This window comes from Gopherus flavomarginatus, chromosome 3 (genome assembly GCF_025201925.1).
Source record: "Gopherus flavomarginatus isolate rGopFla2 chromosome 3, rGopFla2.mat.asm, whole genome shotgun sequence".
NCBI classification, from domain to species: domain Eukaryota; kingdom Metazoa; phylum Chordata; order Testudines; family Testudinidae; genus Gopherus; species Gopherus flavomarginatus.
Genome location: NC_066619.1, coordinates 74,472,900 through 74,490,922, shown reverse-complemented (window position 1 = coordinate 74,490,922; position 18,023 = coordinate 74,472,900).

Sequence of the window (18,023 nt, the reverse complement as noted above, 5' to 3'; positions counted from 1 at the left end):
ACTCACTCCTGACCTGCAATTCTGCCCCGATAGATCCCCATTACTAGCTCTCCCATCTAGCAAACATCAATTAATCCTCACAGCATCCCAGTAAGGTAGGGAACTACCATTAAACCCCTCCCTCACCCCACCCTTCATTTTACATATGGGGCATTGGCCCATAGAAAGCTTAAAGATCTGATCCACTGTCCATTGAAATCAATGGGAATATTCTCATTGGCTTTAGTGGGTTTTGGATCATCCATTAAGTTATTTGCCCAAGTTCACACAGGAAGTCTGTGGTAGAGCCACGAACTCAAGTCTCTTGACCTTCTGCCCAGTGCCTCACCCACAAAATTATCCTTGCCTTTTTCCTGTCAGAACTAGGGTTTTCTTGAACAGAATTTGCCAACCATACTGAATTTTAGATGGGGCATGGATGCACATTTACCGATGACAAAGGTGAGTCTACCACATTCATTTGCATTTGCTCCAACCCAGAGTCTGATTCCACCAGAGGTTGCATTCCCTCACTGGGAGTTGAGGGCTCTCAGCACCTCTCAAGAAGTGTTCAACATCTTGCATGATTGGCTTCTAGAAGTTTCATAAAAATCACAGAGTGTAGAAACGGAAAGGGTCTATAGCGTACAAAGTATCCATCTCCTGCTAATGCATGAATATTCTCTCTGCTATGTTTTCTCCAGCCTAGTCTTAAATGTGCCAAATAATGGAGCATTTGCCACTGCCCTTGAGAAATTATTCAACAAGCTAAAAGATCTCACTATCAAGAACTTTTCCCTGATATTCAGTCTAAGGCTTCCCATTCATCCTATTATTCCTGGTTATTGTTCATTTTAAATAATTCCTCCCTCTAGTGTTTTCCCCTTTAGATACAGCAGCTGTGAACTGTAATCACATTCTGTCCTACTCTCACTAGTTGCTGCTTAATTAGATTAGACATATGTAACTCTTTTCCTGTCCTCAGTTGTTCCAGCCCTCTAACCAGCCTCCAGCTGTGAGTAGCTTTCCAGCAATGAGACAACACCCAAAACTGAACACAAAATTCTACGTATGGTTGCATTAGTGCATATAGGGAGAGACTATTGTTTAGCTAGGTACTTCTACTGTGCTCTTCACTATACTATCTGTGAAACTGCATTTACCTTTCTTGCCACTGTAACACATTCATACTCATATCTAATTTGCTGTCCACTGTCACTCATAAGTCTCTTTCAACATTACTATTTTCAGTGTTTCAACTTCCCATTGACTAATCACATTGGGATTGTTTTCTACGGACATTAGCATTAGCATGTATTCCATTTAAATTATTCTATGCTAGCCCTAGCTGCATTAGCCTTTGGAACAGAATGAGAGGAAGACTGAGCTTTTGCTGTCCTGGTTTGCTTCAGAATACTGTTTCATACAGAACCTTTCTGCAAGTGAAAATTAAATTTATGGGGTTAAAAAAAGGAGGCCAGCTGGAAAGCCTTGTGCTGCCATGTAAGAGTTCTTAGACTGAGAATGTTGCTGAGTTCTTAGGCTGCTCAGCACCTGAGGACAGAGAACACTTCAAACCCTGGTAGATCGAAGAGTAGGAATGAAGGACTTTTTTGGGAACCCCACCCAGCTGTTTTCAGCAGAAGGACGGTAACGGCAAACCAAGGTCATGATGAAGAGGGTGCAGAATCAGAGATCCTCTGTGGAAGACCCTTGGGGATCTGTAACTAATCTGCCTGTATGACAAAACATATCTTTCTGGGATCAGGTGTAAGCCTCAAAGCCACTCTTCCTCCCGATCAACTTCTTCAAGGCAGTCTCCACAGTAGCATTAACAGTCTGTAGAGGCAGTCGTTCATCCTACTAATGCACTGCAGCAATGGCCTAGTGGAGGAGCAATAAATGAGGAAGAAAAATATGCATCATGAAATAAGAGGCATTTTTCGTTTGCTGTTGGAAAAAAAAATTGAAAATGTGTCACTGAAGAAAATTAATTGTTGGGTACCGTATAGCAGAAACTCCTCTGGTCTGGATGGGTCAAGCAAAAAGTGTCAGGAAAAAGCAATGGAGCTTTGAGAAGTTTAATCAATTTATTGACACACTATTCATTGTTAATCATGATAACCTCATTTAGCATGTTATGATATGTGAAAGCTCATTGCAAATCAGAATTAATTTGCATAAATATTTTGCACAAAATGAAAGATGCTCTGGTAAATGAATCCAAAAAGTGGATTTTGTAGATACTGTAAATCCTTGTTCACTGGCTCCATTTAGGCCATTTTTACAGTGGTTAGCACTTACTATGATGGGTTCTCCAGGGTGCAACCTGAACTTGGGGTACTGCTGAGCCCTCTGTCTTTACCAACCTGGGCTCCCTCTCATACTGTGATGCTGTGGCAAGCTGCAAACCCCTCCAGGTCCTGCACTTGTACAGACATCCACAGGCAGACACACATCCAACTGATTTACGCGAATGCTTTTGCCAGCCACTCATGAATCAACAATTGAGAAGCTCCAGCCCATTCCCCACAGTTCCCCAGCCTCAGACCCCAGAGCTGTACTGCCTTGCCCTGGTCAGAAGCCTGACGAGGGCAAGTTTATTACCCCGTCCACCCTTCCCTCAGTGTGGAGAGGACATGCACCATCTCTTGTTCCTGAGCAGATTTCCCAAGTACTTCAAGCAAAACCCATTGTTTAAGGCAAAATATAAAACAGATTTATTAACTACAGAAAGATAATTTTTAAAGGATTATAAGCAGTAAATGTACAGCTCAAAGTTGGTCACCTAAGAAATAAAAGTAGAATTACAATCTGAGTTCCATAAAATAGACAGAATTTGAATCAAGCAGTATCTCACCCTGAAGGTATAGTTCCTTCATACACAGGCTAGGATTCCTCTTTTCAGCCTGGGAGCACCTCCCCAGTTCAAAGTCTTTGTTCTCTAGATGTGTTTCCAAGTTGAGTTGTGAAGGGAGTGAGGACAAATGATAATGTCGCTTCCCCTTCTTTATAGGTTCTTCCAGGTTCCTGGAAAGAACTTTTGCTATGATGTGAGTCAAGCAGTGTCCATTGTCTACATGCTCCCTCTGAGAAGTCTTCATTGTATACAGATTCTGTAATAGTCCTTGTTCATGTGGATTCCCCTTAATGGTCCATCAATGCTGTCTGGCTTCTCAATTGTTGCACCTGAAAGGCTGGTTGTGGATGTTTCCAACTTCACAACACAACACACACACAGAAAAACTTCATAATTGCACGTACAATGATAGCCCATACAATTTAACAGGATATCAATGGTAAACAGGTCAAGACTTTTAAAATGATATCTCACAAAACTTCATACAAATCATATTATAATCATATCACCATGGCAAATATGGGGGTGCCAGGGTATTGCTCTGGTGTACAGAGAGTGTCACACTCATATAAGCTGCTCCACTAAAGTCAATGGAACTACTTTCATGAGCAAGTGCTCACCATCGTGAGGGGTTGCACTGCCAGACACGTCAATTCATACAAAGGAGCCTAGCCTCACAACGCAGACTGAGACATCAAAACATTTTTATCTGAGAAGACCCAGGCTTTGTACCACCTCCAACTCTAAAATCCATGAAACATTAAAGGCCACATTCACTCCCGCTGTGGGCCTAGGTCCTGACATAAGGACCTCTAACACGAGCAAGTCCACCAGGGCTGACATCTCTTCTCTATTGCCAAAAGGGAGCCAACACAGCTTGAAGTTGGGTGGTTCTGGCCAGGCAAAAAGCTTAGCTAAGATGGCCTAGAAATGTCTATACTCACTAAGTTTTTGTCTATACTCACATTTTTGTTCAACAAGGGTGAAATACCCCCCGCTCCCCGGCCCCCGTATGTGGCCTGAATAGACTCTGCACTACAGAAGCCTTGCAGCACTGATGGTGCAAGCAGAGCAGCCACACCAAGGAGTGTCTGCACCATTGACAGCTTTACCATTAACTTCAGTGGACACACAGGGTTAAGCACCTCCTGAACTCTGAGTGTCAGACAGGAATACTGTGCCAGCCCCAGATAGCATAGTGTGGAACTTCAGGATCAGGTCAGAAGGAACAGTGGCCACAATAGCTAGGTACCACCACATGCAAAGGAACAGCCTACAGTAGCTGCTATTTCAGCTCTGTAGCCTGACCGTGGGTTGGGGTGGATTCTATCCCCACAAATCCTGCTTTATTCACCCCACAAAACCCATTTACTGTGGCTTTTAGTAGAGAGAAACAAATTTTGTGGAGTGGGAACCAGATCAGTCTTCCTATAGTGTGCCAAAAGGCAAAATACAATAGGAAACTGACTTGAAAAGCAACAGATAAGCAATAGCTATTGAACTACTAACATGTATTTCCCAGAACTAAGATACTCCTCCAACCAACAAATTGTGTTGCATAACTGTCATATGCTTCATGCTGATGAGTAGGTCTACTAATGAGTCTTAGTAGTTTTTCTTTTTCTTTTTTTAAAGAATGAAGTTAATTCTATTTCCCAAATAAACACTAAGACCATCATCACATGCCTTGAACAGAAAAAGGACAATGTGTTAGACTTCTCTGTATGAATAGAAACAGGTAAATAGTCATCAATCCTTCTGACTTTGTAATTTAAACAGTGTAAGTCAGTAGGGAAGGGCTATAATTGGAGTCAAAGTAAGTGAGGTGAAAATTGCTAGGTGGCAGTGCCATCTGCATCTCCTTTTAATTAGGCAAGTTTATTATCTGTATTTAAAGCTTTCAGTTATTCAAGGCTTTGGCTTTTTCTAACCATCAGTCTAAAGGGATTGTCACGTCTAGGTGGGTGTGATTACTGATCAGCAAAGGAGAGCTATCTTTCAAAATGGTTTGGCTAACAGTTAACATGTCTGAGAGTAAGGACAAAAATACGACTAACCAAGATCACTGTCACATCTGCTTAGTGTTTCATGACAAACTCTATTAAGCATAACAACACCATTGTTAATTCAGTTAGATCAGTGTTTTCCTTTGCTGGTCATGATGCATTTGGAAGTTCAACAACTGTGTGCATAATGTGGATAACAGTCCATTGCACAGAATAATAGCATTGTAAATAATAGAATAATAAAATATTGTCAGAGATCGTCGGAAATGTAGCTGAACTCTGGAGTTCAACAAGAAAAAAATCACAATGAGCATGATGGGAAATTATAACAATTATATATGACAGAATATGGCACTAGAACATTAGGTCACATCTAAGCAAAGTGCAGTGGAAGCAAAGGCCAATCTACCTGCAGCAGTAAGTTATCAAATTGCTCAGAACTTGACAGTCTATAAAATGGAAATTCTAAAGCTGACTTTAAACTAACTTTAAAATTAAAACAACAAAAAATGTAAAACTATGAACCTCAGAAATGTGAGCTCCCAGGACCCTATATCCTTCAGGGTTGAGAACCTGTAAGCTCTTCTTCACTATTCAGCATTACTGATGAAATTCATGCCAGTGCAGCATGCCTACATATCCCTGTAGACCAGGGGTAGGCAACCTATGGCACGAGTGCCAAAGGCAGCACACAAGCTGATTTTCAGTGGCACTCACACTGCCCAGGTCCTGGCCACCAGTCCAGGGGGGCTCTGCATTTTAATTTAATATGAAGCATCTTAAACATTTTTAAAGCCTTATTTACTTTACACACAACTATAGTTTAGCTATATATTATAGACTTATAGAAAGAGACCTTCTAAAAACATTAAAATTTTTACTGGCACGCGAAACCTTAAATTAGAGTGAATAAATGAAGACTCGGCACACCACTTCTGAAAGGTTGCCGATCCCTGCTTAGACAGTACCACTTTAAACCATAAGGGACAGATTCTTGTCTGGTGTAAACTGTCATAGTTCCTTAGACTGCAAAGAAGCTGGGACAATTTATACCAGCTGAGTATCTGCCACTTAATGCAAGCTTCCTGCACCTGGGGGGAAGCTCATCCTGCTGTAATAGATGTCAGAAACAACTCAAGTCAGAAGAATATTCTTTCGTTCCTACCTTCTGAACCTTTTATCGCAGATGGGAACCCACAAATCAGCACATGCATCGCTCCTTGAAATAAAAACACTGAGTAAAACCCAGCATCTATGGAAATCTTGTTCAAGTCTCTTGAATGCTCGGGAAGAAATAAATGTGTATTTCTCTCTCAAACAATAGTCTAGCATGGACATGCTGATAAGAGCCCCTAGAAATAATTTCATGGTTTTTTTTAATGTTGCCTCAGTGCACAGAAAAGACTTATCTACAAAAAAAAAAGACACACAAAGATTTTATTTCAGAGACTCTTCAGAAATAATGGCATAATCTTTTCAGTTTTGAATAAATTGAATCTAAAGCATGTAAACCTCTGATAAAAGTATCACTTTCATTGGTGCCACAAACTGCAGATTAAGCTTTTTTTAATGCTGCGTAAATTGCTTGTGAAGCAACCTTTTATGAGATGCGATAGTTCAAACAATTTTGCAAAGGAGACAAAGAATTCGTTTTACACTGGACCAGTTTCCTAGGAAACACTGAAAAATATAATACAATATCTCTTTGCGGTAGTTCAAGGACCAGCATGTGTGTGTGTCTCTCTCTCTCTCCGTTTTTGTGTTTGTTTGTTCGTTTTGGGTTTTTTGTAGCATATAATATCTGCCTCTACTTTTCTCTTTAGAGGAAAGCCACAAGGACAGAACAAGTTTTGTAATACTGCAGCACTGAATCTGAAGGACTTCTCCCTGATAATCATGTGCCTGTTCTAAATAGAAAAGAAAAACTTTGCGCCACTCGAAGACTTCATTTTTAGCAGGTTGGATCCACAATCAGGAAAACCAGGGACTGAAAACTCTTAGAGCAAAGTTTCAGCCTTAGAATGATCCTCATGGCTGAGCTTGGTTATTTTGCCATCTGTATGGGCTCAAAGCTACACCACAAGTGAATGGTAAGGGACCTATAAATACAGAATGACCAATATCTATTAGATATCTAGTCATGTACTATAAGGAGATCAGAATATTAGTCTACACTCTGACCTGAGGGAAGAATTTTGCCCTTCTCCTATGTAAAATTAATAAGCCCCAGGAAAATATAAGTTATAATTCAGAAAAAGTCTGCCATTCCTCTAACCAAATAAGTACCTGACAGGGTCTATCTGGCTGCATGTTTCTTTTAATAACATTATTAATGCATTTGGATAATTATATATTTGCAACAGTTAACGGCAAAACAGGGGTATTAGGTGCATTATCCAAATTAATGCTAAAAGACTTTAAATACATCAACATGTCTCTCACCATGCCAGGGCCCATATATGGGTTAAAAACCTAGAACTAGATTCACAAATATGCTCTGGCTCCTTAGTTTGACTCTACTGATGCTAAACCCCTGTAAATACAGGGTAAGGTGCCAGTTAAACTGGTTTTATGGTTGCTTTACACTGATGTGGTGGCACAAAGCAGCTGGACTATACTGGTGACACTATCCCCTAAACTGAAGGATATGAAAAATAATAATGTGGGATCCATTTTGTTAGGAAAAATTATGGCTGTCAATTAATTGCAGTTAATTCAAGCAATTAAAGCAAAACAAATTAACTAGATTTAAAAAACAGTGGTGATTAATCACAGTTTTAATCACACTATTAAACAATAATAAAATACCAATTTAAATTTATTATAAATATTTGTGGATGTTTTTCTACAGTTTCAAATGTATTGATTTCAATTATAACACAGAATACAAAGTGTACAGTGCTCATTTGATATTTTTCTTACAAGTGTTTGAATTGTAAACAACAGAAATAGCATTTTTCAGTTAACTTCATACAAGTACTGTAGTACAATCTCTTTATCGTGAAAGTGTAACTTACAAATATAGAATATTTTTTCACATAAGTGCACTGAAAAAGAAAACAATGTAAAACTTTAGAAACTACAAGTCCACACTCATTCCTACTTCTTGTTCAACCAATCACTAAGACAAATAAGTTTGTTTACATTTACAGGAGATAATGCTGCCTGCTTCTTATTTACAAGGTCACCTGAAAGTGAGAACAGGCATTCGCACGGCACTGTTGCAGTCAGTGTTGCAAAGTATTTTTGTGCCAGATATGCTAAATGTTCATATGCCCCTTCATGCTTCGACTTGTAGATTGTACTCTTATTTTTTGTAGTACAAATATTTGTAATAAAAAATATAAAGTGAGCACTGTACACTTTGTATTCTGTGTTATAATTGAAATCAATATATTTGAAAATGTAGGAAAACATCCACAAATATCTATAATAAATTTAAATTGGTATTTTTTATTGTTTAAAAGTGCGATTCAAGCTGTGATGAATCACAACTATTTTTTAATCTCGCAATTGTGATTATTTTTTAATCATTTGACAGCCCTAGCAAAACAATATTTCACATAACCTCAATTTGATCAATAGATTACAAGGCCAATAGGGACCATTTGTTATCTTCTGGTTTGACATCTAGTATAACACAGGCCACAGGACTTCCCTGAATTCCTGTCTGAATTAGAGAAAGCCATCCAATTTTGATTTTAAAAGTTCCAGTGATGGAGTATCCACCACAACTCTGGGTAAACTAGTCCAGCTTAGCAAATCTAACCATCCAGCATTTCTGACATAGGGAGTCCTATGATGGTAGCAAGCTGTAAAGTGCATTCCAATTAATAAGAATCTGATGATAGGAATGATAGCATGATAGGAACCGAACATACAACTGCAAATGGAATTAAAATAATTAAAATAAACTGCTGGTATCAGGAAAAAAACACAAAATGAAGTCCTCAGATCTTAGCCCTTATTTATATCTGTGCAAAACTTACTGAAAAAACAAAAGACTATGGACCAAGTTTTGCTTTCAAGTGTAAATGCTCTGGAGGAACTACTGAATTCAAGGGTGTGACACTGAAGTAAGTGCACAGTAAATGAGAGCAGAATTTGGCCCAAAGTGTCCAGTTAACCTGGAAGAAATGGAAAGAATTACTGCTGGAAGCACAATTAGGCTGCAATCCTGCAAAATATTTAAGAACATTTAATTTTAAGCATCACTTAACCTAACCCTAGACTTTTTAGGCAAAAACTTTAATGCTTTTCTGAACTGGGGCCATGAAGAGCAGAACATACTAGTAAAACTAAGAACAGTGCTATCCTCCTTATAAACCATCTTACAGCAGATTGCCATGAATCCCCAGTAACAAGTCATTGCTAAAGCAAACAAACATCAAGGCATTATGTGACAGTATTAAACATGCAGGAAACAACTCTGTGCCAAAGGCAGCAAACTACTTATCTCTAAAAGACATTCAGGCACTCAATCTTGCAGACTTTGCTCACATAAGTAGTTCCTTTAATTTTATATGGGAATATTAATTACTGTACATTACACCTACTGAATAGAGAAATAGGGTTGGGCCCAAATGGCAAAATCCTACTTATCTTACAGGCAAAATTATGGATTTTATAAATGGTCAGTGCTTCAAATCAACCTGTAATCAGAAAAACAAGTTGGGTCCTTTCTGGCTTAGTGCATCAAAAATAATGATTCTGCAACTGGAACTCGGTTAACAACGCTGATGATATGTGAATCTAGTTTGTTCTTCCTTTTCTGTATTGGTTATGCTGTGCTAATAGGAACAAGATGTATTAGACATATTTTAGTCATTAATGTCAGCAAATAAATACGCACAGCAAGCAGGTGCTACTATTACACAGTCATCTTTTCAGAGTAGAAACCTTGAGTTCATAGTATTTAATATGTTTCGTTGGATCCCAGGAAAATTAAACAGATCTGGTTTTAATCAATCATTCACATTTATATTCCGAAAAACTCAGTCATTATAGAATTTTTATATCTAAATGTCTTGGAACTATGTTGAATTTGTATTTGATTTTTTTAAAGAACATTAAAAATACATTGCTGATGGAAATAATAAAAATATGGCAACACAGTTAAATCTGATTTTAAGATGAGAGATTATCTTTAGATCTCTGTAATGATGAGGAGCTGGTAGAAATGCAGATCAGGAGAGTGACACCTGAGTTGCAACTTGCACTGCTTTCTAAATTCAAATTAGATCCATTTACATGTTTTATATTAGCATTTCCAGAAGCAGATCTTGACCATAAACACACTTTTTGCAGGATCTTCTCTACTATTCAAAACCAGAATGCAAAATGCATTAGGGTGAGTAACAGAGCACTAAGTAGTCTCTTGGGTATTTCCTTTTAAACAAACATGACATTTAACATAATTAATGCAACTCAATAGATTCTTCGTTCATCTTTATTTTTTTAACCTTTCAATACAAATCAACGATACACAATCTATCTAAGGATTAAACCACCTTTTAATCCTTAAAAACCAGCTTTTAAAATGACGGGAGGGATGGCACACACCTTAATCCTAATGGTAGATGGTTTAAAAAAAACATATTTAGAGTCTATGATTAATTTATATTTAGGTAAATACAGGGAAAATAAGAGAAAGAATAAACAGTGACAGTTTGTCAAATTAGTGAATAGGCGATCCCTCATATCACAACTATTTTAGTACTATATCATAAATAACTAACTATAGCTCAAAGCACCCTACCCTTAGGAATTCTAATCCTAGATCCCGGACTCCTGTACATAGAAACCCCAACCTAAGCTCCTGGAACCCTTCCCATCCTAGCTCTGGACACCCTACCCAAAGGAAGCCTATCTTGAGCTCAGAAGCACCCTGCCCATAGGATCCTCAACCCTGCCTCTGGGAACCCCATAGGAATCCCCACCCGAGATCCGAGAGCTCTACCCATATGAACACCAACCCCAGCTCCATAAGCCCTATCTATAGGAAACCTAACCCTAATTCTAAGAACCATGTCCAAAGGAACGCTAACTCTAGCTCTGAGAGCCCTACCCACAGGAACTCTAATCCTAGCAAGGTACCCATAGGAAACCTAACCCTAGCTCCTAGCGCCCTACCCATAGGAACCCCCGTAGGAAGCCAAATCTTAGCTAAGGACACCCTACCCTTAGTAGAGTTAGAGTTCCCATGGGTAGGGGTCCTGGAGCTAGGGTTAGGGTTCCTATGGGTTGAGCACTTGGAACTAGGGATAGGGTTGCTATGTATAGGGATTCCTGCTCTAGGGTTATGGTTCCTATGGATAGAGTACTGAAATATACAGTTAGGGACACAATGGGTAGAGGTCTCAGATCCAGGATTAGGTTTCCAATAAATAGCGTACTTGGAGCTAGGGATTGGGTTCCTATGAGTAGGGTACTTGGAGTTGGTTTAGGGTTCCTATGCATAGGGTAACTGAAGATAAGCTCAGGGTTACAATGGGAATTTATACAGCTAATTAAAATTATTTCCTATATTACAAGCACAACATTCACAACAATAAAAATAAAAGTAATTATAGACTCCACTTGGGCAAAACAGAGAAATCTGAAGATCCAGCTCAAACTATTTCCTCATCTGCTTATGGACTTGACATACTGCAGTTAGCGAAATGCTGCAGCAGAGTTCCAAAAAGTGCAGCATTCTCCCAATTCCACTCAAATCTACTGAGACTAGGATTGGGCATGAGTCAGGTATAGTTGGTCCCCAGTGAACTAAGTCTTTTATCACTATCATCAGATCTAGTGTTGATACTTTATTGTCTTGATTTAGCTTCTATTTACACATTAATCGATGGGGTTATATTAATTTATTTTTAAGTATTGTGTATTGCCATGAGGGTTCATCTGAAGGGTGGAGAAAGGCTGCCTATTAAATACAATTATTATTACTAGTGCCACCTCATTTCCAATTTTCTTCCACACTTGCTTGCTAGCTCCTAGCTAGAGAGTTACTTTAGATTTAAGCAGCAGGCAGTACTTGGCTTAACTGTGTTCTGCTGACCCTGAGATATCAAAAAATCCTGAATATCAAAAAATCATGGATAGTCTTAAGTAGAGTCAAAACATTTTCTTCACTCCCTTCATTCTAGATTCTCTTTATCCCCCCCTCTTTCCCTTCCCATTCAGCAGACTTGCTATGCTAAAAAGGAGAAGAAGAAAAGCTGTAGCATGCTTGCTTGCAGCATATCCCAGCCCTCATCCAAGTCCACCCTACTTTCCTTGCTCATCCATGGTCAAGAACCTGAGCCTTGCACTGTCTTCACCAATCAGAAGGGCAAGTGTACTGAGGGTAATTCCAAAGCATAGTCTTCTGCTCCACAACATTTTCTTATTACCGTATGTACTCGTTCATAAGCTGAATCTTTTTAGTAAAAAAGGAAAGCACCAGAAAAGGGGGTCAGCTTATGAACAGGTATAGAGACGGAGAGGTGGGACACAGCCCCTCCCCCCAACAGGGGGAGCAAGGAGAGGCAGCACAGCAAGCAGAGCCAGAAGGGAAGAGGCGGGGTCAGAGTCTCTCTGCTTCTGGCCACGCTGCTCTCCTCCCAGCCTCCAAAGCAGCTGCAGCTCTGGGGCTGGCAGGCTGCAGCTGTGCTGCTTGGCCCTGCCCCTCAGAGCAGGCTGTGGCTGCGCCGCCCAGCCCGCTGGACCATGCTGCAGCCGCACCACCCAGCCCAGCCCTCTGGAACATGCGGCGGCCGTGCCACCTGGTCTGGCCCACCAGAACAGGCTGCGGCCGCACTGCCTGGCCTGCAGGAGCAGCTCCAGCCAGGCCAGAGACATCCTCCCCTGGCCCTCCCAGGTAAGGTGGGAAGGGATGTGATGGGGAGTGTGTGGAGGTCCCAGGCTAGGGATCGGGTCATGTGGGGGGTAGTCACAGGGGTTACTCCCCTGACCCCCAGCATCTACCCCCCAAAAATTTCCCCACCAGTTGCTGTCCCGGTCCGTTAGGGTAAGCAGCTGGCACGCCGGGACACTTTGTTTACTTAGGTTTACCTCTGTGCCTACGGACGCTCGAGGTAAACAAACCATCTCAGCCCACCAGCAACTTATCCTGGTGGCCTGGGAGCCAAAGTTTGCTAACCTCTGAATTATAAGGTCGGTTTATGAACAGGTCATAAAAATTTTCCATTTTTACTTGGGGGCGGGAGGATCAGCTTATAAACTAACCGGCTTATGATTGAGTATATACAGTAATTCTTCATATTATTTCTACAGAGTCCAAATGTGCTCCATGCATTACAGGGAAAGAAAAGATGAGATTCCTCCCAAAGATGTTACTTGGCTAAATAATACAAGTAAGGCAGCAAGACAATAGGAGAAGGGGTAAGAGAAAGGAGAACATGAGGTTATACAGTAAGAATACATGGTTACTTTGCTTCCCTCTGTATGTGTAACCCATGCTCACATGGTGTGGCTCACTGATGGCCTTCTAGTTTTACTCCACATGTACAGATATAAGTCTGCTACAACAGTAATGTGAAATTTAGCTCAGGCAGTAGACATTCATGCTTGTAGATTTAGAGGTGCTGGATTCAATCCTTGCTGGATGCAACCCATCAAAAGGCATCATATTATACTTTGGCATTATATATACACACACACACATACATACACACACACACACACACACACACACACACACACACTATATGTCTATTACTTACAAAAGCTATGTTGAAAGAACATTAAGGTTGCAAAGTCTATCACTCAAAAGTTAAGAGAGGTCAGAATTAAAGTTGCATGGGCAACTTTAATTCACCCCCCTTGTGCTTTATGATACAGTCTTTAATTACATGATCATATACTACTTTTCCCACAAGACCCCTGCACCATTCAATGTATAGGGTGGATGACACTCACTGGATGGGTAGCTATTTAATACTTTTTTTACCCTCATCATTCAGTTTGTGGTTCCATTACTTATACAACACATATCAACCAAACACTCCACTAAATAACACATTTTGTGAGTGGGTTTCATGATTATTAGTTGACAGTAGATGAATGCTGTGATTCAGGAATCCTAGGTTCAATTCAAGATTCTGGAGAGAAGCGTGCTCTAGTCCTTAGAGTCTTGCCCCTAGCCTGATTCCATCTGCCCTGTCCTCTGCTGGCCCTGTCCCCCCTGCTTCCCTCCACCTCTGCTACTGTCCTGTAACACACACCTGCCCTTATCACACCTGTCCCAGGCTGAACACCATGCCTGACTCCATTCCTGCCTTTTGCACCTTACATTTCAACTTTCTAGTCCCACCAATTCCTCCTTCTTATCAACACTACCTGGGTGCCAGCAGGGAAAGCACTGGAAGCACAGGAAAAAAGTCTCTGTGTTACCAAACCAACCACTTGCCAGAAAAAGCAATTTCAGATAAAGGCCAGATGAGTTTCAGGCTGGAACATGCTCAGTGTGCTCTGTGGGTGGTGGAACATGCTCAGTGTGTATAGCATAGACCTTTGCGAGCATGATGCACAAGGACTCCTTGGAGAATTTACCTCTACTGAGCATGTGCAAAGAGTGATTTTTAGAAGGTTATACTGCAGCCAAATTGGGGTGGATTTTCATTGGGACAGCCAAAGGCACCTCCCTGACCACAGGGTGATCCTCCTGCCAAGTATCAAAACAAGAAAGCACTAGAAATTCTCAGTGACAGAGTTGTAAGTATTTTTTAACTGGCAAATGAATCTATTTCCTGATTTTGTTCACAGAAAAGTCCATTGATCTTCGTAAGCATCAGCCTTCAGCCTCATCCCTCTGTATTGGTTTATGCTATATAGTTGGAAAAAATGTTAGCTTCAATTAAAGAAGCCACTTTTTAATATATATTTTAGACAATGAGCTCTTTAAAACAAATAGAAATTTCAAAGAGAACTGAGGATACTGTGGTTGTGATATTTGCAACTATCACTTGCTTTATACTTGAGGAATAAAGAGGGCACTGAAAATGCTACTTACTGGTAACATAAATAAAATATTTGCAGATGAAACTAATCACAGGAGTAAAGGTTCCATATTTCTGCCTTACAAAGAGATTAAAATAGCCATCCTGTTGGCAGAACAGCCAACAGAAGGGCAGAAACCAACTGTGTCTATGAGGTTTAGGGCCCTTAGCAACTTTCATGAATAGTGTAAACCTGTGAGGTATTTTGGTAAAGTACACAGTGTTTTCCTGTCCAAATCTGCAGGATGGTTTCTGGGAAGAGACATTACCTTGCATAGAATGGAAGACTGAACATCAGGATTCCTAGGTTCTATTCCAGTCACTCTTTGGTGTTAGGCAAATTACTTTAGCTCTTTGCACCTCAGTTTCCTCATCTTAAAACAGGAAAATCTTACAATCTCTAGCTCATAGAGTTGTTCTGAGGCTTAATTTATTAATGCTTATGAAATACTTTGAGATCCTTAAGTGGAAGGCATTGTAGAAATACAAAGTAGCTTTATTATTAATAATAAAGTATTCACATCTCTAAAGTGCTTTAAGAACTATTGATAAAGGTGCTATGGGAGTGCAAAGTATTAATTATTAACAATAATTCTTTCAATTTTGTACGTTTACTCAACCTTCATTTTATACATTGATACCAGATCTTAATACAAGATGCATGGAAGGCCTGAACAAATTTGTATTGACTTATTATTTTGTCTGTCTTGCCCATGGAGGTGGTTGTATGGAAAACTTCTCTAGAAAAACTTACCTAATTCTGCAAGCCACAATGTAGGAGCTTTTCAGCTCATATGAAAACTCCAGATCTTTAAGGAAAGTTGCAAATATCAGTGTTATCTGAAAGATCAAAAATGGGGAAAAAATAGATTTGCATAGTTAAAACACTTGCAGCTTCACTCCTTTGGAATGCCCTCACACATAAATGGAAAGTGAGGAAATTAAAGATTAAAGTGGGCATTAGGTCACATAAAAAAAGAGACCAAATAAACAATAAAGAGGACTGTGGTGGGGTCCAGGCAAGTCTGTTGCTGCTGATGGGCATTTTAAATGTATATCAACAAGATGTCAGTCTAGGATCTAAAAATTTGGTACAAACTAATTAATTCCATTGTCTAGCTATGACAGGCCTGGTGATGACAGATCTGGAGAACACTTTCATGGCATGTGATAGATAAGCACAAATATACCAATCAAATTTGTGGCATGTTTCTGGTACAATGATCAAGAGGGAAGTTGTTAACAACGTTGGCAACTATGCTTTTAAGATAAACAGGAAATGTTTACACTTTTAGTTCTATTCTTTCACGTTATCTGCAGGTTTCCATAGGGGTTATTTCCATGCATTCTTCAGATTCATTTGAAAATAGCTTATATTTATTCTGTCTGCAAAGATACCCTATTAATTATAAAATGATGCAGTGTCGTCTTGCTAGCCCTGTCCATAAATGAGCATAATATATTTTGTGTCCTCACCTCATTACAACGTGCCAAGAGCAATGTAACAGAACAATATTCAAACACTGCTAACGGGGCAGTTTCCATGGCTGTCACTGATTGTTATTGTTTGTATTAAAGTAGCTTCCACCAGGATCAGGACCCCAAAAGGGCGAGAGGGGAAACAGAAATGAAGTGACTTGTCCAAGGTCTCCACTCAAGTCAATGGTCAAGCCAAGAATTGAACCCACATCTCCCAGTCTAGTACCCTATCCACTAGACCAGAGGTTCTCAAACTGGAGGTTGGGACCCCTTAGGGGGTCGTGAGATTATTATGTGGTGGGCGTGAGCTGTCAGCCTCCACCCCAAAGCCCATTTTGCCTCCAGTATTTATAATGGTGTTAAATATATAAAAGAGTGTTTTTAATTTATAAGAGGAGGGGGGTCACACTCAGGAGCTTGCTATGTGAAAGGGGTCACCAGTACAAATGTTTGAGAATCATGGCATCAGACCATGCTTCCACTCCACTTGTAACAGTTTAGTGCCTTTGACCTTGTTGCAGACCAGCATTGTGGAAATGCTAAGCCAACTCTGAATAAGATTTCATTTAACATAGTTCAATGGTACACAAAACCCACTGGTAGCTTTTCCCTATGAGTAAGACAACACTCCCAGGTTATCTTGCAAACAGGAGGGTTAGAAATTTTATTTTAAATGAAAGCTTTGAAACTGCAGAACCCAAGAAAAAGCTAATGGAAATCTGTGGGAAGACTTTGGGAATTCGCGACTTTTCTGCCTCCCCATGTGCCTACTATGCCAGGCCATGGCCTTTTAAAGGCTGCCTGATTTACAGAAGGGATAGCTATTAACAAGAAACTCTCGTTTAAAAGAGAAAATAGGGCCCTATGCTTCTCGGGGCATTCAAAAACGAACAACAGAAGCACCATTGAACATGAACAACCAGTTATTGATTCAGGCTATGGCAAGTCTACGGGTAGGAAATAGAGAGCAGCAGTAAAGATTCAGCTCCAAATTGGGTGTGTGGGGTAGCAGGAGAAAAGCGGAGCACTAAACCCCGTGAGTCAATGCTATCTCTCAGCCTCTACCCAGCAGGATTGTCTCAGCAACAGTTACAGCTCTGCTGCATGGTGGATATAGAAAAGAGGCAGCTGGAAATGCCAACACTAGGCAGACACAGCTCAGCAACTTAAGTAAGCAGTTGAACTTGGCTTCCAGGCAGGCAGACAGTGTGCAGATAATTTTCTAAAGATCTGCAGATACTGCTAATAATTCAGTATATATGTTAAAATGTGCATTGCACATCCACATTATACTCCATTGGTTCCCCAGCTCTGCCCTCACTTACCCCTTACACATGTAATGCACTTCTTTACACCTCACGTTTAAATTACACATAATAAATGTTCTATACTTATTACTATCCATCTCCTGTAAAGCCCACAGCAGGGTATGTTGAACTTACAAAACGAAACAATGAGCATCCAGCTAAAAGGGCTAAGAGCATATAAGGGAACAAAATTTTTCATGTTATCCTTGTTCCAAAACAAACAACTGAACCCCGCCCCCCTAAAAAAAACAAAACCAAACACCACCACAACAACAAACTAGAGGCATCTGTTAGAAGTGATTCTAGACAGCTTTAATGTACAGTATCAGAGGGGTAGCCATGTTAGTCTGGATCTGTAAAAATCAACAAAGAATCCTGTGGCACCTTATAGACTAAC